This window comes from Pan troglodytes, chromosome 11, assembly GCF_028858775.2.
Source record: "Pan troglodytes isolate AG18354 chromosome 11, NHGRI_mPanTro3-v2.0_pri, whole genome shotgun sequence".
In the NCBI taxonomy this organism is placed as follows: Eukaryota; Metazoa; Chordata; class Mammalia; order Primates; family Hominidae; genus Pan; species Pan troglodytes.
Window position 1 is genome coordinate 19,067,206 of NC_072409.2, and position 25,875 is coordinate 19,093,080.

Genomic DNA, 25,875 nt, shown 5'->3' on the forward strand with positions numbered 1-25,875 from the left:
ACAGTGTCAAACACTCACAGAGAGACGCGCAGACACAAACGGACCCACACGGGCACCTCCCGAGACAAAACCCACACTCGATGGATCCACGCGGCCGTGGAAACACCCGCCGCCCCAGAAACACTCAGGTACTCGCGACACACACAGTACAGTCACGCTTAAGGGCACCAGGATTCCGGGTTTGCGCGTATGCGCGGTCCCTTTGGATGCTCGTGCGCATAGACACAACACCCTACACGCCCCAGACCCACGAAACTCCCTACGGCTCAGCCCCAGCCCACCCGGGCCGCCCTTCCCTCGAGGCGGCCTCCCGTCTCTCCTCCTCTCGCTTCTCCTCCTCCTCCGCCTAAAGATGTACAAAACACTCCTCGGAAGCAACCCCGGCGTTCAGCTCCTCCCTCCCCGCCCCCCGGCCGCCGCTCCCCCATTCATTTTCGGCCGTCGCCGGCTAAGTCCCTCCCCCGGCGTAGCCCGGCCTCCGCCGCTCCCCGCCCGGAGACCGCGGCGCACTTGGACTTCCCTCTCCATTCGCCAGCCGCCTCGCTCCCGGACCCCACGGCTGCAAACTGATCTGGCGCGGGGGGAGGAGGAGAGCGCAGGCGAGCGAACCCGCGAGAGAGGGAGAGAGCGAGCGAGCAACAGCGAGAGCGAGAGCGAGAGAGCCGGGAGGCAGAGGGAGTAGTGACCGCCTTCCGGAGCCGGGATTCATGCCTGTCCTCGGGACCAGCGAAGGGGACTTTACGGCTGAGTATGAGCCAGGCTGCTAGGAGCCAGGTACCCCCACGCCTGCAGTCCCCGCGCCGTCCCCGGAATGCGAGCTGGACGCAGGGCTCTCCCAAGTTCCCACCGAGCCGAATAAAAAGCGTCCGCCCGCAGCTCTCCGCCAAAGACGGACATTGACTCCAGGTAAGGCGGCGCCGGGTGCAGCGCCCCGCAGCCCCGCTGCCCTTGGACCCGGCCCCGGGCCGCATTCGGGGCGTCCCCGCGCTCCTCTGCCCCTCCCCCTACCGGCACCCTTGTCCGCTCTTCACCTGGCCGCCCCGCCGCCTCCAAGTCTTCTCCAGTTCTAGGGAGGGGGTTCCTGTGCCTGGAGCTCAAAGGGTTAATTGCGGGTTTGAGTGAGTGGCGTGTGTGTCCCCGCGCGCTCCCGACGTGTGCACCATGGTGGGAACTTGATGTGGTGCTAGTGTGTGTTTGCGTGTGCGATGTCGTTTGCGTTTGATGCGTGTGTTCGTGGTGTGTGTGTGTGTGTGTCCGTGTGTGTAAGGGAGGGGTGAAGAGAGAGAGGTCCTATAACCTACTTACGGCGCGATGTGTGTGTGCATGTTTGTACGTATGTGTTTGTATGTGTGCCCTCGTGTGTCTTTTTAATTAGGTCTCTCCAGCTTACACGGAATGGGACCCTTACTATAGGATCACGTAGTCACCGGGAAACCCGCTGTGGACTTCCTCTTGGGGCTCTGGGCTTGGGGTTTGGGGAGGATTATGGGGCTGTAGATGGCACCTTATTTAGCCCGATGTTGGTACCCTTGAAGGAAAATTCCTCCAGACGGTGGAATCCTGCTACACTGGGACCCACCGCTTAATATGAAAGAGACATGGCCAACCCCCGAGGCAAATGAGACGCTGTCACTTTAAATTCCACACTGGGCAGACTCCAAGATTCTGATGGGAATTTGGAGACACTGGATAGTGGGTGACAGAGAAAGGGGGAAGTCAGCGGTGGGCTCCTTATCTGCGGCTTGGAAAGTCTGGGATAGGGATTTACCCTGCATCCCCGTTTGCAATCAACACAGCCCCTCCGGCTTCTGTTGGTTTTGGGGAGGATCTGGCAAGTTTGCATGGATCCCCCTCAGGGGAAAGGAGAAAGCGTCCTCGGGGACTTGCTCATCCATCACAGTTGCAAAGGGTCTCAGAGGAAATTTCATTTGGGGCAGCTGTGGATGATATGGAAGGAGATGGATGGGGCACTTTCCTAAGACAGATTCGTCTTTCTTTCCCCATTTCAGGCGGGGAAGCCCCCAGAGAGTCTCTTCCTAAATATGCCTCTCCATGGCTCCCCTGGAGTTAGGGGGATATTGAGAGAAGGCAGAGAGGTGGAGAGAGAGAGAGCAAGAGCGAGAAGGAGGGAGACAGAGAGAGAGAGTGTTTCAGTACTGAGGGAGATCTACAATTTGAAAAGGGGCTGTGAGTGGGGAACCCATGACAGAATGTGGCAGTAATTGACTTAAACTGCTGTCGGTTTGCACCTCGCGTCTCTCACTGGGCTCCAAAATACTGCCAAGGGCAGGGGGGCGGTGGAGGAATCTCAGCCAGGAAGGTAGTTTGGGTCAAGGCCCTCTTTCTTCTTTCCTCCATCTCCTGGGAGGCTCTTTAGGTAGGTCCCTTGGCCACCCTGGCTTGGTACTGTTGGGCTTGGGCTCTGGGGCCAGCCATTGATTTGATTCCCAGCTGCCTCTTAAAGGCTTGCCCTACTCAGCAAAAATGCTGAGTTTTACTGCTGTTAGCATGGCTTCCAGACTCGGCAGCTGTTACTTTCTCAAGGTAAGCGGCAGCCGTTCTGCTCTCAGGCAGGGAGGCTAGGAGAAGACAAGGGCTGTGACGCTGGGACACAGCCTCTTGTCTAGCTCAGCACGTAGGGGCCACTGAAAAGCCCTCTTAGGGGAAAAAAGTAGAAATATATTTGGCCTAAAAAATGTACACATATATTCTAGGAAGAAATATATATATATATATATATATATATATATATATATATATATATATATCACACACACACACACACATGTGTTCATATTCTGGGGAGAGATAAAAGCAAACATGTATTTGTAGGAACCTGCCCTAGTGGGTGGGTTCTACCTGCAGGCACTTGCAGACATACCATTCTGTGTCCAGAGGCTGATACCTCAGGCTGAAGCCTTCACATAGCCACAGAGAATCTCCTTCAGGAAACTCATGTCAGAGCAGAGCTCCCTGGATTATCTTGGGTAGGGGGTACTAGGGCCAAGGAGGAGACCCCTTTTTGGGAACTGCCTCATTTTCTCTCTTTCCTAATTCACAGACGATCGAAGCTGGAAGGAATATTAAAGAGCAGAAAGGCAGGACTCTGTGGCCTAAAGAGGGAATGAGAATTCCCCAACATTCAGTAGTGGGTTAGTGGCATGCCCAGGACTAGAATCTAGGCTTATCAGCTAGATCAATACCCTTTCCCCTCCTCCCAGCAATATACACTCTGGGACTGTATATTGCTCCCACCCCTATCTTGCCAACCTGCCACCATGACCCCTACCAAGACAATCGCTTGTCTTCCCTCATCAAACTTCACATTTTCAGAGATGCATTTCAGGGTTTTTCTATCTGGAAACATGACCCTGAAGAGAAAAGATCCAATGCCTCAATCACTATTCCCGAAAGACACACACACACACACACACACACACACACACACACACACACACACACACGGTGGCGGGGGGAGGATTGAGAGAGAGACAGAGAGAGAACATAGATTCCTTCTCCAATGTCTTTAGGGAATTACCGACAAGCAAGGACCCAGTACTGAGTGTGACTGGTAGGCAGAACCCAGCAAAGTGTCTGGTCTGTATCTAAGATTTTTATTAAGGAATGCACTGGTTTCCAGAGAGCAAAATGTACACCCATCTACCAGTGCAAATACTTCAGGCAAATTAATTTCTTTATATTAATTACAATCTCACCCCTAGACATTAATACATATTACAGGCACAGAAGCATATGCAAGCACACATGCATAGGTGTGCTTATACACACATGTGCACACAAAGATCCAGAAACCTTTCCTACTTGCTACATTTCCAAAAAAGAGAACCTCCACACCAAATTGTGTTCTCCCATATAAAGCATCTCCCATGTGAAGACTAGGACCCATAAACTCCAGGGAAGGAGAAATGTAAAGCCCTGTGAAAGAGAGACCCTGGAGAAGTCAGAATCGAGTTCACTCAAAAGCGTGCTCTTAGACTTCTAGACGCCTGTTTCGGGGTGCAGGCAGGTACTGAAAAACATGGGGGTTTTAGGCCCATCTGCAATAGAGCCTTTTCCATGCAGGATTTTCCGGGGCTAGATGGCACTTTAGCTCCCAGAAGGGGGAGCTGTGACTCCATTTCAACCAAGGAGAAACAGCTCAGAGATGCCAAATCAGCTCTCGGGCCCCCCTTGAGTTTAGACGACCCAGCTCAGGCTGCAATGAGTATCTTTACCGCTGGTACAGGCAAGAATTGTAAAAACACCCTCCCATGATCAGTTCAAATTCAACATCTCTTTCTTAGCGCTTGCAAGAGTTTATGTTATGGATCATAAAGTCCTCTATTTTTCTGAAAAGGTCTTTGCCCAAAGGCCCCTTCAGTTGTGCAAGGAGACATTTTTTGATTTGCAAGCTGTCTCTTTTCCCCTCCCAATTCCTGAGAGGAAATCACCAGTACATTATCACTTGAATGGGCCATTAAGGTTAGACATACCCTACCCTTCTTTTCCTGCGTTTCCCTTGCTGAAATACAAAGCTTAACAAATTGGCTGCTGAACTACTGGTAACCATGTTAAAGACAAGATGGAGGTCATGTGAAGAAGACAGGTCCTTAAATGTCATTCTTCAAATAATTTTTCCAGTTGTGCTCCCTTCTGCAAAGATTATCTTTATTATTCTTTCCACCATCTCCCACATTCAGCCACGACTTTTAACAGAATTCCACCCATATTTCAACATCTAGCTCAAATGACCCTTCCAAAAAGTCTTCTCAAGATCTTATTTTGGAATTAATCTCTTTATCACCTGATTTTTCTGTACCATTTTATCTGAAACTCTATTTTAGTTTGTGTCTCTGTTTGCCCTGCTTTATAGCGCTGGGGGTATAGGTCTATCTTACCCTCTTCGGTATGGTCTCAGGAGCATCTTTGTATTCCAGGGACTGACACAGAGTAGTTGCTTTGTAAATGTTTGCCCTTGCATTTCCTGTTGCATCTCAATAGCAACTGTCCTCTCTCTCTCTGTCTCTCACACTTTCTAGCTAACAATTGCTTCATGTTCATTTAAAGCAATGCCGTTACGGCATTTTTGCCTATACCAAGAATATGGGGATTCCAATGATAATATAGACCGATGAAAATTAGACCCTACCTGGAAGTGAATATTGACTTCCTGTGTTCCAGGGTCTTTAGTTTTGTTCTCCCATGTAGTCGTTCTTTCCACCCAGTGGGACAGATACAGCCCCTTTTACAGAAGAGGAAAGTGAAGCCCAGGTTGGTTAGACTCCTTGATCAAGGTCACACAACCATCACAGCTAGAATTTGAGTCTGTCTTCCTTCTTACGTCATCTCTGCTCTTTTCACTGGACCACTGAGTTAATGGTAACTATTATGAATGGTTGGCAACATCGGGTTGTTCAATAGGTGCTAGGAATAGCTGGGAGTTATTATGAGCTCTTTGAAATTGATGGTATGAAGGTGTCATGAGTCACTGGATCAAAGAAAACCTCTGAAGGTTTCTCAATAACCAAACTTTTCTCTGTTTTCAGGAATGACGAGTCCTTTTTGTAATGCCAATAATACATGACCATTCAGTCTCAGTTTTAGTACTTTTAGTGATAGCAAGTTCATTACCACACAAACCAGCCTATGTCATATTTGAAGAGCTTTGTTGGAATATTTTCTTACTTTGCCCCTAAATCATCCTTCTATCCATATGTCTCTGAAATCACACAAGTGCAATTCTCTTCCAGTTTTCAGTTCTTCGAATATTATGAAAACATAATTATTTCACAACAGTTTTCTTTCTGAATAGAGGGGATTGTCTTCACAGCCCTGTCTTCTGTAGCATCTGCTTGGAGGCCTCTTGGCACCCTGAATACTGTCCTAGGGAAATTGTCTAGTTTACCTCACTTTTAGGGCTTTGATGCCACCAAAAAAAAAAAAAAGGGAGGGATGACCTGAAATTGAGTGAGGATTTATTCAACAAATATTTATTGGGTGCCTACTGTTTGCCAAACATTGCTGTAGACGAGAGCTGTCAAATAGAACTGTCTGTGATGATGGACTTGTTTTTTGTGCTGTCCAATATGGTAGCCACTAACCATGTATGATTGCTGAACACTTGAAATGTGGCCAGTGTTGCTGATGAACTGAATATTTAATTTTATTTAACTTATATTAATTTTATTTTAATTTACATAGCTATATGTGGCTTATGGCTACTCTATTGAATAGCACAGGTCTGGGCTTTAGAAATGTAGCATGAACATGGCCATGGCCTTGTTTGTTTTCATTAAGTTCACACTCTAGAGGAGCGAGATGAATAATCAATGAGTAAACAAATAGATAAGCAAGATAATTTTATATAATATTAAATGTCACACCACTAGTCGTGGTAATGTGCTAGAAAGGAATGTGGATGGTATAATTTTCGATTGAGTAGCCAGGAGAAGCCTTCTCTGAGAAAGTGATGTTGGAACTGAGGCTTAAATGAGAAGGAATCAGCCATGTAATTTTGTGGGGAAAGAGCATTAGAGGCAGAGAGAAGAATAAAATGGAGTTGGCCAGGCTTGGTGGCTCATGCCTCTAATCAAAGCACTTTAGGAGGCTGAGGTGGGAGGATCGCTTGAGCCCAGGTGTTTGAGACCAGCCTGGGAAACATAACAAGACCCCATTTCTACAACAATAATAATCATCTTTAAAAAAACAGCTGGGCACCTGTAGTCCCAGCTGCTCCGTAGGCCGAGGTTGGAGAATCACTTGAACCTGAGAGGTTGAGGCTGCAGTGATCTGTGATTGCACTACTATACTACAGCTGAGCAGCAGAGTAAGACCCTGTTTCAAAAAACAAAACAAAACCAAACAAGCCACGGAGTCATTTCATTGGGACAAGCTTAGGAAGTCTAAGAGATGGACTACCTGCCAGTGTGGCTGAAGCTTTCAAATTGGGAACATGACATAAAAGGGAATTAGGAAGGTAGGCAGGGGCAGATCACAATGGCCTGTACAGGAGAGTGAGAAGTTTTGACATCTTTTCCTTGACATCTCTGGTTGGAAGGCAGGTAGTTTGAGGACTAAAGAGAGTTTGAGAATTGACAGAAGGTCATTGTCAAGTACTTTTGATGGGTTTTTATTATGTCCATTTTTAATCAGTAATTTCAACAAGTTTTCTCATTTTAATTTCTACTCCTACTCTGAATGCCATACCCTGGAGATACAACAGTGTAAAGTGAGGAGGAGAAACAAGAGTAGGGGAAATGGATAGAAAAGGAAGGAGAGAATGAATATGTGGCGATAAAGTGATTTAAATGAAGTGTTGTGAAAAAGAACGAAAGCTGGAAGTTTTCAGTTTGGATCAGCAAATATTTATTGCATATCTTGTCGTGGAAAGGCTTTGGACAAAGTGACTTGGGGGGTATGGTGATGAATCTTGCTAGGTGCTGGCAATCTGATAGTACCGATCTGCAAATCTATAAATAATTATCATTCATGATAGATTGATAATTGTCACTTCAGAAGTTCTGTGAGAATTTTGGGTAAGGGGAAGTCTAAAGGAAGACACTTCAGTAGTGATAGTGGTGAGGAGGATGTCGACAGTGAACTATAAGGTCTCAGAGATCACAGGCAGTATCTTTTTCTGTCTCCATTAATTCGGAATATTATACAATAAGAGCACAGGGACTCAGGGTACCTGATTCCAGTCCTGGCTTCTATCACTATATATCTAGACCTCCTCAAGAACCTGTCTTTATCTCTCCAGGCTTGCCTTCTGTAAATTGAGAAGGGCCCAGCTGTGGCTTGCTTCACTGAAGGTATATTGCCTGGCTCTATGAAAATGTTGCAGTCAGGCCTGGTGGCTCACGCCTGTAATCCCAGCACTTTGGGAGGGCGGAGGGGTTGGGGGGGGTGGTGGTGGATCATGAGGTCAGGAGTTCGAGACCAGCCTGACCAACATGGTGAATCCGTGTCTCTACTAAAAATACAAAAATAGCTGGGCATGGTGGCGTGTGCTTGTAATCCCAGCTACTCAGGAGGCTGAGACAGGAGAATCGCTTGAACCTGGGAGGCAGAGGTTGCAGTGAGCTGAGATCTCACCACTACACTCCAGCCTGGGCGACAGAGCAAGACTCTGTCTCCAAAAAAAAACAAAACAAAACAAAACAAAAATGCAAAAACTGCAGCTGGACATAATGGTGCACACCTGTAGTTCCAGCTACCTGGGAGGCTGAGGTAGGAGGATCACTTGAGCCTGGGAAGTAGAAGTTGCCGTGAGCCAAGATCATGCCACTGCACTCCAGCCTGGGTGACAGAGTGAGGCTCTGTCTGGAAAAAAAAAAAAAAAACAAGAAGAAGAATATGTTGCATGACAAAGTTCTTGTAAAAGCAGAGAGAGACACACACAGTAGCTGTGCTTCCTCATAAGATTTAGATGTCTTCTAAAAAATAAGCAAATTTAAAAGAGGTCATACCTTACAGCACAGACTGTTTCGAGACAGTGTGGCTGAGTGGTGGTGAGATAGTGATTCTATGCCATGGTGGCAACTCCTGATATCAAAGTGATTAAGGGTTAACATGAAACCCACTGTCCTCATGGAACACAGCAGCCCAGAAAGACTGCCTAGAGATCCATAGACAGTCCTTGCTACTGAGGGGGCAAAAAAGACAATTAAGGAGATAATGAGGCTGAGAAAAAGTGAAATTAATTTTTTTTTTCATATGAGGGTGAAGGGGATCTTTGTCTCCTGAGGGTACTATCTTTTGGAGATTGCAAGTGGCCTTAAGGAGAATAGACTGAATGAGACTGGGTATGAGAAAGTTAAGAGTCATAAATTACCCGGACTTCCTGCTATCCCCACACAGGAATGGAGAGCCTGGCGAGGACACAAAATATATCATTCTGAACAAATTTTGTTCTCAGTTTGCAGAGGTTTTCTCACAGGGTTCAGAGTTGTATACAGGGAAGTTGGGGCCATCTTGGGATAGCTAGGAGACTGTGTTCCCCCAAGGGTGGGAGGTAGATTGATAAGGTAATTAACAAAAGCAACATGTAACCATTTTTGTGTAAACTGCAAAGGTCAGAGCAGCAGGGCTCTTAGCAAATGGCCTATGTGAACAGCTAGAACACTTTGTAAGGGTTAACCCAGTACTGGCCCTGGGAGGTTTCTAAGATATAATTTATCTAGCCTTGCAAAGGTCCTGCAAATGAGCCATTGGGAACCTCTGTGAGAAATAATGGATCTTGGGGATAATGGAGAACAGCCGCGTTTAGCCACGTTACAGATTACAAGCTGATTCAGTTGGAGGAAAGGCAGACATCCAGGATATGATTGCTTTTTGGGGAAAAAGTGGTGAATTCTCAAGTCTCCATTCTAAGATTTAGCAATCTGCAAAAGTAGATGAAACTCTAGTAGGCTGTGGAATTCCTAGAGTCCCCAGGAGCTCCAAGATAAACCTAGAAGAGCAAACAGAGAGCTGTGAAAGAGACAACTGCCTTCCGTAAGTACGTACGTTTCCCTTTACATGGTAGTGGATAAGCCAGATTTCTTATGGAATTTGATGGGTTCTGAGTTTACAGGCGCATGATAAAGGAAGGACCTACAGGAAGCCTGGGCTGGGACCACAAAAACATCTGCACAAGCATAGGGGCCATTAGAAAAGAAAATCAGCACTTTGGTATGCTTAGGAAAGATTGAAAAATAGATTACCTGGCAAGGGTTGGTAATACAGTTTTGCTGCTGGGACACATTTTGGAGACACAGTTCTTTTAGGTGAAGTGGTCCACATCAAATGCCATTGCCAGAGTTAGCCAAGGCTAGGGAGGACTGAGAGGGCTTATGAAGAATTTTATTCTGAATGTATATCAATAGGACAACAACATTGAAAGTCCAGTGAAGCCTTGCAAGTGATTCCGGAAAATATTACCAAGTCAGCTCCAGTTTTTGCTTACCGCTCTCTCTTCCCTGACAGTGGGAATGATACATGTAGGCAGAGCATGGACTGGAATTTGAAGGGGCTCTGGAAGGATCTTCATCCATAACATTTAGAGGTGGCTGAAATGTCACTGCCCTAAAGCCGTTCTTGGAGTGGAAAAGTGGATGTGCCAAGCATGTGACATATTCTTTGTGTTGCAATGGATATTTGATGTAGATATCCTGCTGAATATTCTCAACAAGCTCATGCATAGGTAGTATTGTGCCCCATTCTAGAGATGTTGAAACTGAGCTCAGAGCAGTAATGCCACTTGACCAAGGCCATATACTGAGTCAATTGTGTTTTGTTGTGGATTTGAATCTACTTCTTTCTGACTTGAAAGTACAGAGGTTGAAAGCTTGGGTCTGCTGGAGTTTGAATACCTGCTCTGCCACTTACTAGGTATTTGATGTGGAACACATTACCTGATGTTTCTGTGCCAGTTTTCTTATCTGTAAAATGAGTACTGTAAGAATAGTAACTCCAGGTTTGGCATGGTGGCTCACACCTGCAATCCCAGCACTTTGGGAGGCTGAGGCAGGAAGATCGCTTGAGGCCGGCTGTTTGAGACCAGCCTGGGCAATATTTAGCAAGATCCTGTCTCTACAAAAAATTTAAAAAATAATTAGCCAGATGTGGTGGCATATGCCTGTAGTCCTAGCTACTTCGGGGGTGCTGAGGCAGGAGGATTATGTGGGCCAAGGCGTTCAAAGTTGCAGTGAGCTGTGATCATGCCACTGCAATTCAGGGTGGGTAACGGAGTCAGATTCTATCTCAAAAATAACAACAATAATAATAGTAACTTCATAGAGGCATGTGTGTATTTAATTAGTTTATATGACAGGTGCCTCAGACAGTGCCTGGCAGATCATCAACACTATATAAACATTAACTGTTACTGCCTTTTATGATTTCCACACCCTCTTATATTAGATTAGCCATTGCTCATACTCTCAGGTATGTGCTCAAACTGGAAATAACATGTAGAAAAAAAGTATTATTAGGTTCAAGGCACTGCCTTCCAAATGAATGTGCTCAATTATTTCTACTAACCTCCCCACCATGTGGCAGTGGGATAACAGTGATTAGAGGAGAGAGTGAGAAAGTAGGATAAGGTATGGGAGAACGCAAAATGACAGAGGCAGATTTTTAAATTCTCTATAACAGGCCAGAAATGAGATATAGATGTAAAGACCAGATATAGACATAGGATCACCTACCATAAAGGCAGAAAGTTATCTTCAACACAATCCAGCTCATATTCCAACCTCTCTCTCTCTCTTTTTTTTTCTTGGAGATGGAGTCTCGCTCTGTCGCCCACGCTGGAGTGCAGTGGTGTGATCCCAGCTCACTGCAACCTCCGCCTTCCGGGTTCAAGTGATTCTCCTGCCTCAGCCTCCTGAGTAGCTGGGACTGGGACTACAGGCACACGCCGCCACGCCCGGCTAATTTTTTATATTTTAGTAGAGACGGGGTTTCACTGTGTTGCCGAGGCTGGTCTAGAACTCCTGACCTCAGGTGATCCGCCCGCCTCAGCCTCCCAAAGTGCTGGGATTACAGGCGTGAGCCACTATGCCCGGACTCTCCTTTTTTTTTTTTTTTTTAATACATATAAACTCTTTTTAAGATCAATCCGTATCTGAGTTGGTTTTAGAACCTTCGTCTTGTGCAGCCCATCTCACTTTTGATTTGGTTTTCTAATATATAAGACAGGGTATTCATCAGGTGCATATGGGAAAGTAGATGATTGACAGCATGATGGATGCTCTTGTGTGAACTGTGTTTATCAACCTCCTTCTTATGATTCCCCTCTTCATCCTTATTCTCATTTATTTTATTAGGTGTTTGCATGTTGTCACATGTTATATCTCATTTAACCTTTACAGTAACACTCTGAAATTGTAACTATTCTCCCCATTTTCCAGATGAGAACATTGTGGGTCAGAGGTAAAAGGATTTGCCCCAAGATATACAATAAGTGAGAGCATCAGGTTCCAAGCCCAGTGTATGTTATCAGCAAGTGTATGTTCTGTATGTTTGTATGTTCTGTCCTTGAATTGCCATTCCTTTATCCACCAGCTGAAGGCATTGTGGATTAGCAGCTTGGTGGTGTCCCAAAGACAAGGTTGAATACTGCTGCCTGATCTCTATTGTCTTGGGCTAGGTTAGTCATTGCAAATCTTCATCCACTCTGTCATGCAGACTCTGCCCTCAATCCTGATCCTGTACATGCCTAAATGAGAAAGGCATCCATCTTTCATATTCTAGGAGATGTTATAAATGGTGCCACTGGAAGGAGCTTTCTTAAATCTCCTTAACAATCTGCATTTTGCTTTCTCTCTTTATCTGTCAGCATCATGAATATCTTCCACTCTTCTAGTGCTTTCTGGCTGCCAACTTCATAGCCTCTTAAAATAGTAATTTAACTTCACAATGCCTCGGCAGGAAATCTTAGCTTAGCATGCTTATCTGCACCCTTAGTTCAAATGCTGCTGACACCAGGATCAGTAGTTATAGAATGAGCTGCTTTCTAACTCTGGGCCACAGCCAAGAGCCAGAATCTTATTCTTCCTGGGAGTAGAACCACCAAAGCCACCAGTCATAACAGTAACACTTTTTCAAGCCAGCAAGTAGCAGGGTTGAGTTAGCCCAAATTGTGACAGCCAGATGTTGCAATCTCTCTGTCTGTCTCTGTTTTTCTCTCTGCTTCACTTATACACACACACACACATGCACGTGCACACGTGCATGTATAAAGAAAGGAATATTGAACATGGTTGAGAACAGGTAGAAGAGCAGCTGATATACCAGAAAATGTCCAAAGCAGATTTCTTCTTCTCTAGTAAAAGAACATGAGCCCAGATATGGTATTAAGATCACCTACTATCAGAAGATAATCTTGGGGTGGGACTTCTGTCTAAAAATGGAATGAGGAACACATGTGACCAATAAATGTATAAAATACAGGATATTTCGTTCTCCGGTAATCAAATAAATGAAAATAGCAATGCGATGCTATCATCAAAATGGCTTTTTAATTTAATGGCAGCATCCAGTTTTGGCAACAATGCAAGGAAAAGAACACTGTCACACAGCATTGGTGGAAATCTATATTGAGTATACCCTTTTATGAAATATGACTTTCATTCTGTCATAAACAAACTTTTGTTTTGTTTTTTTTTTTTGAGACGGAGCCTCACTCTGTTGCCCAGGCTGGAGTGCAATGGTGCGATCTTGGTTTACTGCAACCTCCGCCTCCCAGGTTCAAGCGATTCTATTGCCTCAGCCTCCTGAGTAGCTGGGATTACAGGCACGCACCACCATGCCCAGCCAATTTTTGTATTTTTAGTAGAGATGAGGTTTTCACCATGCTGCCCAGGCCGGGTCTTGAACTCCTGACCTCAGGTGATCCACCCATCTCGGCCTCCCAAAGTGCTAGGATTACAGGCGTGAGCCACTGTGCCCAGCTAAACAAACATTGTTTATTGAGCACTCATCCTTTGCCAGATGCTTTTTTATGAGCTATGAATACAGCAGGGAATCAAACTGACCAAGTTCTTACCACCATAGAGCTGACATTTAATTGAGAAGATAATTTATAAATAAAGAAGTAAACATATAGTGTATTGGAGAGCAAAGTGTGATAGAGAAAAAGGAGATAATGCATGTGGATCAGATGGCCTGGTGAGAGAGGACTTGGTATTTTATATAGGTGGGTAGGAAAAGCCCTCACTGGGATGGTGACATTGGAGCAGAGATCTGTAGGAAGTCAGGGATAGAGTCAAGTGGATATCTGGGGGAAGAGCATTCCAGGTGGAGACAGCAAGCATAACATTTTTGAGATGGGACTGTCAGTGTATACAGAAACCAGTGTGACTGAAGTGGAATAACCAATAGGAAGTAGGGGGAGAAAGAAGAGATACATGATTGTGAAAGCAGGGGTTAGATCTCTATCTCGATCTTTATAATTTCTATCTCTATTTCTGTCTCTTATCTTTATCTCTATACCGAATTTTTAAAGAGAAAAGAAGGTGCAAATGCTTTTGAGGAAAAAAAAAGTGTCCCCTTCTAAGAAGTCAGCTAATTACATGTGTACAAGTCTGTGCAGAAGAAATGTTATCAGAGTGTTTGGAGAAAAAAGGAAAACAAAACAAAGCATAGAATGGAATCCTCTGTGGTCCTTAAGAATGATATTAGGAAAGCACATTTGTACATTAGAAGGTGGGATGAAGATAGGGTGTATGTTTTTTTTTTTTTTTTTTTTTTTTTGAGACGGAGTCTCGCTCTGTCGCCCAGGCTGGAGTGCAGTGGTGCGATCTCAGCTCACTGCAAGCTCCGCCTCCCAGGTTCACACCATTCTCCTGCCTCAGCTTCCCGAGTAGCTGGGACTACAGGCACCCACCACCACGCCCGGCTAATTTTTTTGTGTTTTTATTAGAGATGGGGTTTTACCATGTTAGCCAGGATGGTCTCAATCTCCCGACCTTGTGATTCGCCCACCTTGGCCTCCCAAAGTGCTGGGATTACAGGCGTGAGCCACCGTGCCCGGCCGGGTGTATCATTTTTAAACAGAGCTGACAACAACAGTACCTTCCTTCTAGTTATGCTGTTGAGAATGAATGTCGCATGTACAAAGCACTTAGCAACATGCCTCACATATAGTAAGTACTCAATAAATGGCACTTATGACATTTATCAACATCACATTTTTGTGAATTACCAATTTTAAAAAGCATGAGGTTCAAAATATCATATAGAGCATGATTATTTTATATGATGTATCCTAGTATTTGAATAGTCATCTTTGGGTGACGGGTTGTAGTGAATTTCATTCTTTGATTCTTACCTGTATTTTCTAATATTTCTTTAATGAATGTGATTTGCTTGTGTAATCAGCATTTTAATTAGTGGGATATGGGGGATCAGTGAGCAATTTGTCGTAGGAACAGGAGTCAAAGCAGGGGAGAAAGCTTTAGTTCTGTTTTCTCAATTTCTAAGTCATTTGTCCACCCTAAATCAAATTTAAATAGACTTAGTTTTTTTCTCTGTTTTGCTCAATCTTGGCCTGAGCAATAATGCCTATAAAAACTGGAAGTTTGTCAAGTGATTTATACTTACTTTTTTTCTCTGAGACAGGGTCTCACTCTGTTGCCCATGCTGGAGTGCAGTGATATGATCATAGTTCACTGTAGCCTTGGATTCCTGGGCTCAAGCCATCTTCCTGCTTCAGCCTCTTACGTAGCTGTGACTACAGGCACATGCCACCACACCTGGCAAGTTTTTATTTTTATTTTTTTTTTTAGAGACGTGGGTCTTGCTATGTTGCCCAGGCTGGTCTTGAACTGCTGGCCTCAAGCGATCCTCCTGCCTTGACCTCCCAAAGTGCTGGGATTACAGGTGTGAGCCATCATGGCTGGCCTGATGTATACATTCCCTGGACCCTCACATCCCCTAAGTTTTCTCACTTGTAAAATGAAGCCTGAGATTCGATGGAGATTCTAAGAAAACCACTGAAGCCCACCACAAAAGCAGGGAGAGGTTGAGCAGGTGAGCCTGGATCTGAGATCATCCCCACCTTGCCACCCACATCAGAGCAGCTCCATGTTTTCCACTTGCTTCATTACATTTTTGTGTAAGCTTTGAATAAGGGGTTCCCAGGCTTTAAAACATGACTTGAAATCATTAGTTTACACTTTAAATCATCTCTAAAAGTGGATTTATGAGTGATGGATTTTGTCCTATTTTTTCATTTAATTTTTACTAATATTCTGTATAGCATACTTTAGGAAACTCTACAGTAGACAAATGTATTTTCCATAACAACCAGAATATTAGGCATGTCAAAAAATGTATACAAGCAATTCTGATGATCCATATTATTTCAGATATGATGATGATATTTTTAAAAAATTACCAAAGAATAATAAGAAGGGAAGTTTCCCAATGGTAAGAAGGGGTGTTTAATGTAAGTTTCACCTCTTTCTCTCTCCCTCATTCTCTCCCTAGTGGGTCAAGGGAGAGGGAGCGGTTAAAGATGACTTCCTCCAAGATTGTTCCAGATCTACTGAGGCCTGCTCTGTCTAAATAGTGCTTCCAGGAACAGCAGGGTCTCAATTATCTCACCGTGGGCTGTGAAATTGTAAAAAAAAAAAAAAAAGTGCTCAAAACAAAATTAAGTTTAATTTGCTTTAATTGAAAAATAAACACATGCCATGTACAGCACTCTCAGTAGGAGGAGAAAGGGCTAGAAAATGAAATGAACAGTTGGGTGTAGAAGGCCCTCAATTATTGGATACTCTGAAATGGGAACTGGTATTGATTGAGAAAATAAATTCAGAGTTAAATTCAGGGACAGAAAATGTGGGCCTCCTCTCTAAGCAACAGTTTTCTTAATTTCTCATGATGATATTTTTATTATTATTAAGAACATAAAGCAGACGTGGAATAAAGGAAGGAACTCTAACATGAAACCACAGAGTTGGAGTTTCACTCTAACACTGGCGTTATGTGATCTTTGGTAAGTGTCACTTCTCAGCCTCAGGTTCCTCATCTGTAAAATGGGGATAATGATTCATATATCACTGGATTCCTATGAGGATTGAATAGTTAATATACATGGAAGTTCTAAAGTACTGTTAAGGGATGATGGGAGAAGGATAAAGAGGAAAAGGAGGGAAAGGTGGAGGAAGGTTAGAAGGAGGCAATGAAAAATAAGGAAGAGGAAGAGCACCACAATGATTTGATCAGCTCATTCAAGCTCAATATTTATTGAGAGTCTTCTATGTTCCAGGCCTTGTGCTAGATGCTGGGAATAAAAGGAAAAGAAATAGCTGAGGCTTGCCTCGGTGGTACCGAAATTCTATCAATAGATGTTCTGAATCTTTAGGCCATAAAATGAAGTCAAGGAGGAGATTGGAACTACGGGAGGTGTTTGAAAAGCCTTGAGGCATGCTTTAAGAGCTCTTCTTTTTAGTGGCCATTCTTTCTTTGCATGCTGACTCTACCTTCCCCATTCAAATACAGACACTTTGGCCCTGACTTAGGCTCCTACTTTCTCAAAGAAAAGGGTCTGGAAACCTCATTTGTATGAAGTTGATAGTGATTTAAAATTGTAAATTACAGTGTCAGAGTCATACTGTTGGCATCTTTGAATCATAAGTTGCAGGATTTCATAATTTATCAAATGTTGGAATCAGAGAATCTTAGAACAATAAAAATTCAGTCAGAATAGACTCATAGAGTATAATATTTATGGAATATAAAAATTAAATCTGACCAGGCATGGTGGCTTCCCAGCACTGGGGAAGTCAAGGCGGGTGGATCACCTGAGGTCAGGAGTTCGAGATCAGCCTGGCCAACATGGTGAAACCCCATCTTTTCTAAAAATACAAAAATCAGCTGGGTGTGGTGGTGCACGTCTGTAATTCCAGCTACTCAGGAAGCTGAGCAGGAGGTTCAGTGAGCTGAGATCGCACCACTGCACTCCAGCCTGGGTGACAAAGTGAGACTTTATCTCAAAAAAGAAAAAAAAAAAAAATCACATCTTAGAAATCATAGAATCATGAAATGAAATGAGAGCCTTTTAAAAGATAACAGCATTTTGTGGTTATCTGGCCCACCATCTTTCCCAATTCAAAAAAAATACATATATAGCACTAAAATATAAATATTCTTGATTATAATTATGTAGGAAAAATGTCTATGAAGGAAACGTCATGCTTAATAACACTGTGTTAATCATACTGACCAAAGGCACTGATAGTAAAGACAGATGGAGCTTCTGCACATTATAAAAGTTCTTCTTGGGATGGTTGCTGACTTTACGGATACCTAAGACAAACATTTATCTTGAGTAATAGAAAACTTGAAGCAGGCTGGGTGTGGTGGCTCACACCTGTAATCCCAGAACTTTTGGAGGCTGAGGCAGAAGGATCATCTGAGGCCGGGAGTTCGAGACCAGCCTGGCCAACATGGTGAAACCCCACCTCTACTAAAAATTAGCTGGGCATGGTGGTGGATGCCTGTAATCCCAGCTACTCAGGAGGCTGAGGCTTGAACCCAGGAGGCGGAGGTTTCAGTGAGCCAAGATTATGTCACTGCACTCCAGCCTAGTTGATGAAGTGAGACTCTGTCTCAAAAATAAAAAAAAAATAAAAAAATAAAAAGAGAGAGAAAAAAGCAAAGAAAACTTGAAGCAGAATAGGAATAATGACTTTGCTCATTGACTTTCCTAATATAATTATTCATGTTGGCCCGACTTATTCATGATGTCATGTCAGAAAATAAGCCCCTAAACATCGGTCTTTCCTAGGACTGTAAGCTTCAAGAGGGTACAAGTGATATGTGACTATCTGGTTTCTATGGGGTCTGTAGAAAAGTGCTTTGCATTGTTAGGTGCTTTGGGAGTTCAGTCCTAACTTTCCCTCAGCGCTTCGTCTTGTATACACATGATGAACTATTGTTGAGCTCCATCCTTGTGCTTCCTTTGAAGCATTGGCTTGTATTGCCAAGACTTTTTTTTTCCAAACCTGGCATCCATTTCATGTGTGGTAGTTGTTTGCTTCGCCTTCCACGTTCTTCTACAGGACCTCAGATCCAATGGCATAACTTGATAGATATGGGAAGAACCTTGCTTAAAGAAGTGTTTAGAGTGAGTAGAGCTCTTTGTTTCATATCAGGGCAGCTCTGTGTGTGAGTGTGTATGCAAGTGTGTGTGCTGCTCACATAAAATGTAAGCTTGGAAGTTTTTCACGTGCAAATGAGTTTGAATGTGTTACGTGGATTTCTAAGTGCATTAATAAGTGGATAAACTTGTGTGGATATAATGTGTTTATGAATAGATGAGAATACATGGACACAGGGAGGGGAACATCACATACCTGGGCCTGTCGGGGGTTGGGGGGCAAGACAAGGGAGAGCATTAGGAGAAATACCTAATACATGTGGGGCTTAAAACATAGATGACGGGTTGATAGGTACACCAAACTACCATGGCATATGTATACCTATGTAACAAACCTGCACATTCTGCACATGTATCCCAGAACTTGAAGTAAAAAAAAAAAAAAGACATAAATACACTTGTGGTTTTTGACATACATTTGTTGAACATCTACTATGTTTCTGATAATGAAGCAGGTACATTTTTATATATATTTGATTTCACAACCATGAAGCAGGTATTACAGTTTTTATTTTGAAGATGTGTCAACTAACACTGTTAGAATTGAGCCGGCCAGGGCTAGTACTTGAAATGGAGTTTATGTGTTTTGAATGTGCTGATGTGTGAGAGTAGGGATGTGTGTGTGCACATGTTCATGGACGTGCGAGTGTGTGTGCAATCTTTTTTTTAATGTGTATTTCTTAATACATGTGGAGAGATATATCTTTATATTATATGAATGTGCATGTCATAAATACATATGCACCAGCTGATACCTGAGTCATCCAGCAAAGCAAACCCATGTGGCTGATCTTAGGGACCAGGGGAATGTGAACTGTATGAGCTGTAGGAGAAAGCATCCAAGAGATAGAGAGCGGCAACTTAGTGTAAATTCATCCGTGTTACTGACATGGCTGTGTGTTTTCCAGTAATTGTATACCATAAGCTATTAACCCTCAAGAGCTTGTTTTAAAAGTAAGTACATCTGGGCCCTGTCCAGACCCAATGAGTCAGATTTTCTCGGGTAGGGCTCTGACTTGAGTGTTTTGTTAAAGTTCCCCTGTTCTAAAAAGCAACTCAGACTAAGATCCTCTGCTCTGGCAGCCTTCATCCAGAGCAGTTGTTCCCAAATGCTGGTGTGTGTCCCCACCACACGTTGGATGTTGATTGACAGGCAGGATTCCAGCCTTCAAAGTCCTGGAACCTTACTCACTAAGTCCATGGTCAGGATCCAAAATCATCTAAAGAGCACCCAACCATGTCCGTTTTGAGTGATCCTGAAACTGCAGTTTGTGAACTGTGCATCTAGATCTTAAAGCAGACTTCAAAGATGGAAGAAGAGGGAGAAAAAGGAAGCAAATGCCGGAGAGTGTTCATGATACAGAAGCTTAAGAAGGAGAAAGAAATGAGGAACTGAGAGTAGAGAAATACGAAGGAAGAGGAAAATAATTTTCTCAGTGTCACATAGGAACAGAGCTCGGATCTGAACCCAGGTTTTCCTGCCTACGTGTTTTCCCCTCTGCACTTCCCCTCCACAGATCCCTCTGCTGGGGGCTTTTCGCTGACTGCAACCCGAACCCACATAAATCTTAAGCAGTCTGACACCCAGCGAAGCACAAAAACATTCCACATTCACTGCACTGATGCTTGGAGGGGCTGAAATAGAACTTTGAAATTCTCCTTCACTTTTAATTAAAAAAAGATTTAGGCCAACCCCGGGTTCCCAGTTCTATTTAACTGAGACGGCTTTTAACCGTTGCTGTATTTTTATTGTTACAAGTGTGCCGCACCAATCCATCTTCCTTGTAACGCTTCTCGGTTTCTGCTCCATCTGCTGAAGAGAAAACATTTGCAGAAATCTCTCGGCTTCTCTCCAAGAGCTGAAACTTAAGTTGTAGCAAGGAATGCAGTGCAGGGAATGGGGCTGGCCGTTGGTGAAGTCAGGAGACTGGTAAAATCTGTTTCCAGTATGTTTTTGATAACTGTTTCTTCACACTAACAGTTGTCCCATATAAGCAGCCAGTGCAATTGTGTTCCCCTGTGTGTATCTAGGAGGACTCCAGGCACCACACATTTTGGTTTTTACACTCTCCCTTACAATGGAACCAACAATTTTGTTCTTAATTGTTGCCTGTCCCCTATCCTTAGCAAGCTCTTACGCGGGGGTTTTTCTAATAAACTGTCCTCAGTTTTAATTCATAAGGACTGTATTTTTGTGTGAGAGGGGCCTTGGAAGACTTGGGTTCAAGTCTTTTCTTTGCCATGTTTCAACCTGGCAAATAACTCAAACTCTCTGAGCCTGGATTTCCTGTAAAAGCCCCAGGAGGTTGTCAGGATCAAATGGTTTAATTGAAGCACAAATGCTTTGCAAATTGTGAAATGCTACATTTACACCACACATACCCGGCCAGAGCATTCACTTGTCAGTGATTTGATTTGTTTGCTTATTTATTTATTAATGGGTCATTTGCTGGATGACTGCTATGCACCAGGCCTGGCTTCACTGTGCGTGATACCGAAATGAATAAGGCAAAGTCCAAATCCTCCAAAAGCCCACACATATGACACCATAGTAAGTGTTGAGCTACGGTCATAAATAGGCTGTTGTTTCCTCTTCCTATGGGATCAGGAGATTCTTCAAAGAGAGAATGACCTTGAACTGAATATTAAAGAATAAAAGGTTACCAAATCCAGAACAGTGACAAAGCCAAATGCTGACAAAAATAAGAAGCAACAGCAATTCTCACTGATTGCTAGTAGGGATGCAAAACGGTACAGCGACAGCTACAAAACTAAACATACTCTTACCATGGAATCCAGCAATCAGGGTCCTTGACATTTACCAAAGATGTTGAAAACTGATGTCCACACAAATACCTGCACACAGATGTTTATAGCAGCTTTATTCATAATTGCCAAAACTCGGAAGCAACCAAGATATCCTTCAATAGGTAAACTGATAAACTGTGATATCTAGACAAGGGGATATTATTCAGAGCTAAGAAGAAATGAGCTATCAAGCCGTGAGAAAACATGGAGGAAACTTAAATGCATATTGCTAAGTGAAAGAAGTAAATCTGAAAAGGATGTATATTGTATAATTCCAACATATGCTAGAAAAGGCAAAACTATGGAGATACTGATAAGATCAGTAGTTATCAAGGGAGAATGGGGCAGGGGAGATAAGTAGATGGAACATGGAGGATTTTTAGGGTGGTGTATGTATTCTGTATGATGCTATAATGGTAAATACATGTCATTATCCATTTGTCCAAACCCATAAAATGTACAACACAAAGGGTGACCCCTAATGTAAACTATGGACTTTGGGTGATAATGATACATCGGTGTAGGTTCATGGATTGCAGTAAATGTACATTTCTAATAGGGCATGTTGATAATGGTGGATGCTATGCATATGACTGGATAAATGTATATGGGATAGCTCTGTGTCTTATTTTGCTGTGAACCAAAAATTGTCCTTAAAAATGTCTTAAAAAAAATAAAAGGTTTATTAGGTTTGGGAATGGTAATGGTAATGGGGTCGGGAGAGCATTATAGGCAGAAGGAACAGCTTGGGAGAAAGTGGCCATGGGGTAAAACAGATTGGGGCTTGCAGAAAATATTTGCAGGGAATCTAGGAAGCAGAGGCAGAGATGTTGGGAAGCGGGGGACAGTGAGATGTGGGGAATAACAGGGTGAAGTAACAACAGATAATTGTTTACATTTAGAGGTGGGAGGAAGCCATTGATCAAGGTGAAATCAAGGTTTGATTGATTTCAATAATAATAATAATGTCCAATAATAATAATGGTAGCTACCTTTTAACCAAACAGTATGTGCAGGACACGGTGTTCATGGTTTATATTCATCATTTCATTGAAAGCACAAAGAAAGTAAGATCCTGTGAAAGAGGTATGATTTAACTGGTGTGGGAACTGAGGTTAAAAGGGTTTCTGTGACTTGCCCGCATAGACAGTGGGCCCCATAGCTTGAGCCAAAGGCAAGTCTGTCTGCTTAAAGTCTCTGCTCTTAATCTCCTCATTGCCCACACTGGCATTTCAGGAACACCTGGATAGCTTGGAGAAGGAGCTAGTAAAGGGAGAGGCTGTGCAAGTAGCAGATTGCAATTATTCTTGAGGGTAAAAAAATCCCTTGGAACTGTAAAAACGGAGTCACTCTGCTGGCAGGATTGCAGGCATTAATTCCAAGCCTTTTCAAGGTGATTGATATTTTGGGGCAAGAGGGAGAGCTTCCAAGAAGTAAGTCTATGTGGGCAACTTTCTGCTGTACCTGAAGAAGAGGTAGGAATCTGTGAAGGAGTTGGGCCTTCTGGCTCTTGCTAGTTAACAACCTCCACATTGGGTCTAGTGAACTCTGTAGAGACACCTAACATGTCCGATTAATGTCATGGAAGCTGCCTTTCTTGACAATCCACCACAGGCAGAACCCCAACGTGAAAAGGCCATAAAACAACCCAAAACCTTTATTTTATTCCTTTTATAAGTACGTTTTGGTAGCATTTTAAGTTCCTTGAAGGAAACACCATAGAATCACAAGCCTGTGGTCTGAAATGCCTTTGAGATTTTCATTCTCTTTCTTAATTTGTGAATATCACTGTCAGAACCCCTCAATTCTATCTTGCGATTCTATTGTTACAATCTCTGCCTGTTAGAATTGTTTTTTTTTTCATGTATGTACCTTTCTGTGTCATCCACCTTTGGCCAACTCTGGCAGGCTGATGGCTCTTAAGTGCTGGTCTAAAATTTGGTGTCAAAATTTGAAGAGTAATATTTTATTTTGATATTATGCCCTGACTGTTTCTTGTTGGTGGTTAAAATGTCCTTTCCCTTACAAAATTCTGGTAACGGTGATTGCAGTGTCTGTTTTGTTAAATAACCTTTCCTAGGACTAGAAAATGTTGATAATTTCACATTGGTCCAAAAAATTGGTTTTACAAATTTGATTTGGCCATGGGGTCAAAAAGGCTGATGTTGATGTTATGGATCAAACAGAGTAAGTCTGTTTCATATTTCACATTTGAGTACAGACTACTATTATATCTTTAATTTATTATCTTCTGTAATATCTTGGTAATGCCTTGCCCATAGTAGGTCATCATTAAATATGTATGTAAATGAGTCTCCAGGTAATCAAAAACATAGAGTACCTTTTTTATATTCTGGCCTGTTTGATGCACTGTTTGATGCATGCACTTAATAAGTACATTTAATGTGATATAAATCCTACCGTCAAGGCATCAGAGTTGAGTATGCTTTGTGGTTAAGAGGTCAGGTTCTGGAACTAGACTGCCTGGGTGTGAGCTCAGGCTTCCCCTCTAACTAGCTGTGCAATCTCAAACAGGTCACTTAGCAATATAGTGCCTCACTTACCCTGTCTGTAAAGTAGGTGTGATTAAAAAAACAAAACAAAACAAAAAAAACCACCTCATAGAGTTGCTGTGAATTTAAAGATCTTAGAGCAGTGCTTGACACGTGGTATGTGCTCAGTGGTTGTTAACTCTCATCATCAAAGCTTACACATCAGAAATGGTGTAGTAGGGAGTCCACATTGATTTGGTTCAGAAGACTTGGGTGCAAGTTTCTGCTCTGCTACTTACTAGTTGAGTAAACTTGGAAGAGTCACTTAACCTTCTAGTATAAACCTAATTAGAACTAATAGTACAACTTTAGAGATGGCTAACGTGCATGGGATGGAGAAGTTGAAAAAGCTGCCATGAAATGGAACCTTAAAGGATGAGTAGGGTATTGCTATGAAACAGACAGTAAGATGGGGTAGCAAAGAGGTGAAATCACCTGTGGAAAATATTTGGAGCCACTTATTTTCCTCTTTCTGAAATGTTCTTTGAGGAATTAGTGAGATCAATCATTTCTTTTGGGATGGAAGAGATTGAAACTATTACAGCTAATAGAGCATTCTTTTCCATAGAGACATCCAGAAATAGAATTTTTTTTTCTCCCAAGAAATTTGTTACCATGATGAAGACCTTCTTATCACAAGGGAGTTGATGAAAAGATGAAACTAAAGTTTAACATGGAGTTAAGAGAACAAAAATTGTTAGAATGATGTTGTTCAGGGTCTGGAATTGTTATCAAATATACTTAAGACAGGATCAATCTGGAAAGTGTTTCTACACGACGTGGGTGGAATCAGATGTGTATGTGAATATTCAATGAGACAGGGGTTTTGGGTGCTTCCGGCTCTCTCGATTTCACTTGTTCCCAGAGATTAGGCTGCCATCTGGATGCTACCTGCATTCAAGACGTTACATGCATTCTTGCTGATTTTCAGAAGTTTGTCAACAATGTCTTTTATTTGTCTTCGTGCAGAGAAGAAATAAGTACTGGAGCATTAAAGTTATGGGAGAGAACTGATCATGTTGGGAACAGGGTAAGAAGTCTGGGGCTCTATTTTTTTATGTGCTTATAGGGTTTTTGTAAGCCACTGCAGGGGCTGCGTTAAAAAAGATATCAGGCATGAGCAGAGGATGGTCAATGGATAATCTGATTGAGTACTTCTTTCAGTGGAACAAAGCTATTTGCATATTTAGGTGGTGGCTGTGGCATTTGAGATTGAATGTGTGGTGTCAGAAACTGGGAAGTGGAGGTAGGTTCATAACCTCAGCACTGGGTATCAGGTAAGCATTTTAACTAGAGCATCTTGGAAATCCATCCATCCACCCACATGTTCATCTGTTCATGCAATGAACTTGTGTGGAAGGGCTGTTCCTTGTATTAGAGGCTGTGGTTAAAATGAGAAAGTAGGTCTGTTCCTGCTCCAGAGGAGTTTAATCAGTTGATAAATGTGTTGTCCACCTATTGTGTTCTAAATTCTGGTAACATAAAAGTGAGCAAGACAGTATGACCTTTACTTTTAAGGAGCTTACAGTGCAGGAGAAAGAGTAATATTAGCCAAACTGAATACAGCATGAGAGTGCTAGACTATGTGTGTGTGTTTATACATATATATTTATATGTATTTTCCAAAATAATAATAATGTATATTTATTGAGCATTTACCACTGCAATAAAACATTTTATATGCACTGTCCCAAATAATTCTCCCTGCTGCCTTCTAAAGTAGGTAGCATGCAGTTATTATCCAGATTTTACCAATCAAGAAACAGATTAAGAGATGTTAAACCAATTACTTAGGGAAACAAAAAGAATCACAGCAGAGTGGGAAACCAACTGAGCTCCTCTGACTCCCGCTTCCTCCCCTGA

General features: G+C 42.9%; 1 protein-coding gene across 1 annotated transcript in view; it reads left to right on the forward strand.

Moving 5' to 3' along the window:
* Positions 1 to 503: 503 nt before the first annotated feature.
* Positions 504 to 25,875, forward strand: part of BRINP1 (BMP/retinoic acid inducible neural specific 1) — a 203,421-nt gene continuing 178,049 nt past the window's right edge. Inside the window, exon 1 of the mRNA XM_520219.7 lies at positions 504 to 906. The gene's annotated coding sequence lies outside the window, so the exon portion shown is untranslated. The remainder of the gene's footprint in view (positions 907 to 25,875) is intronic.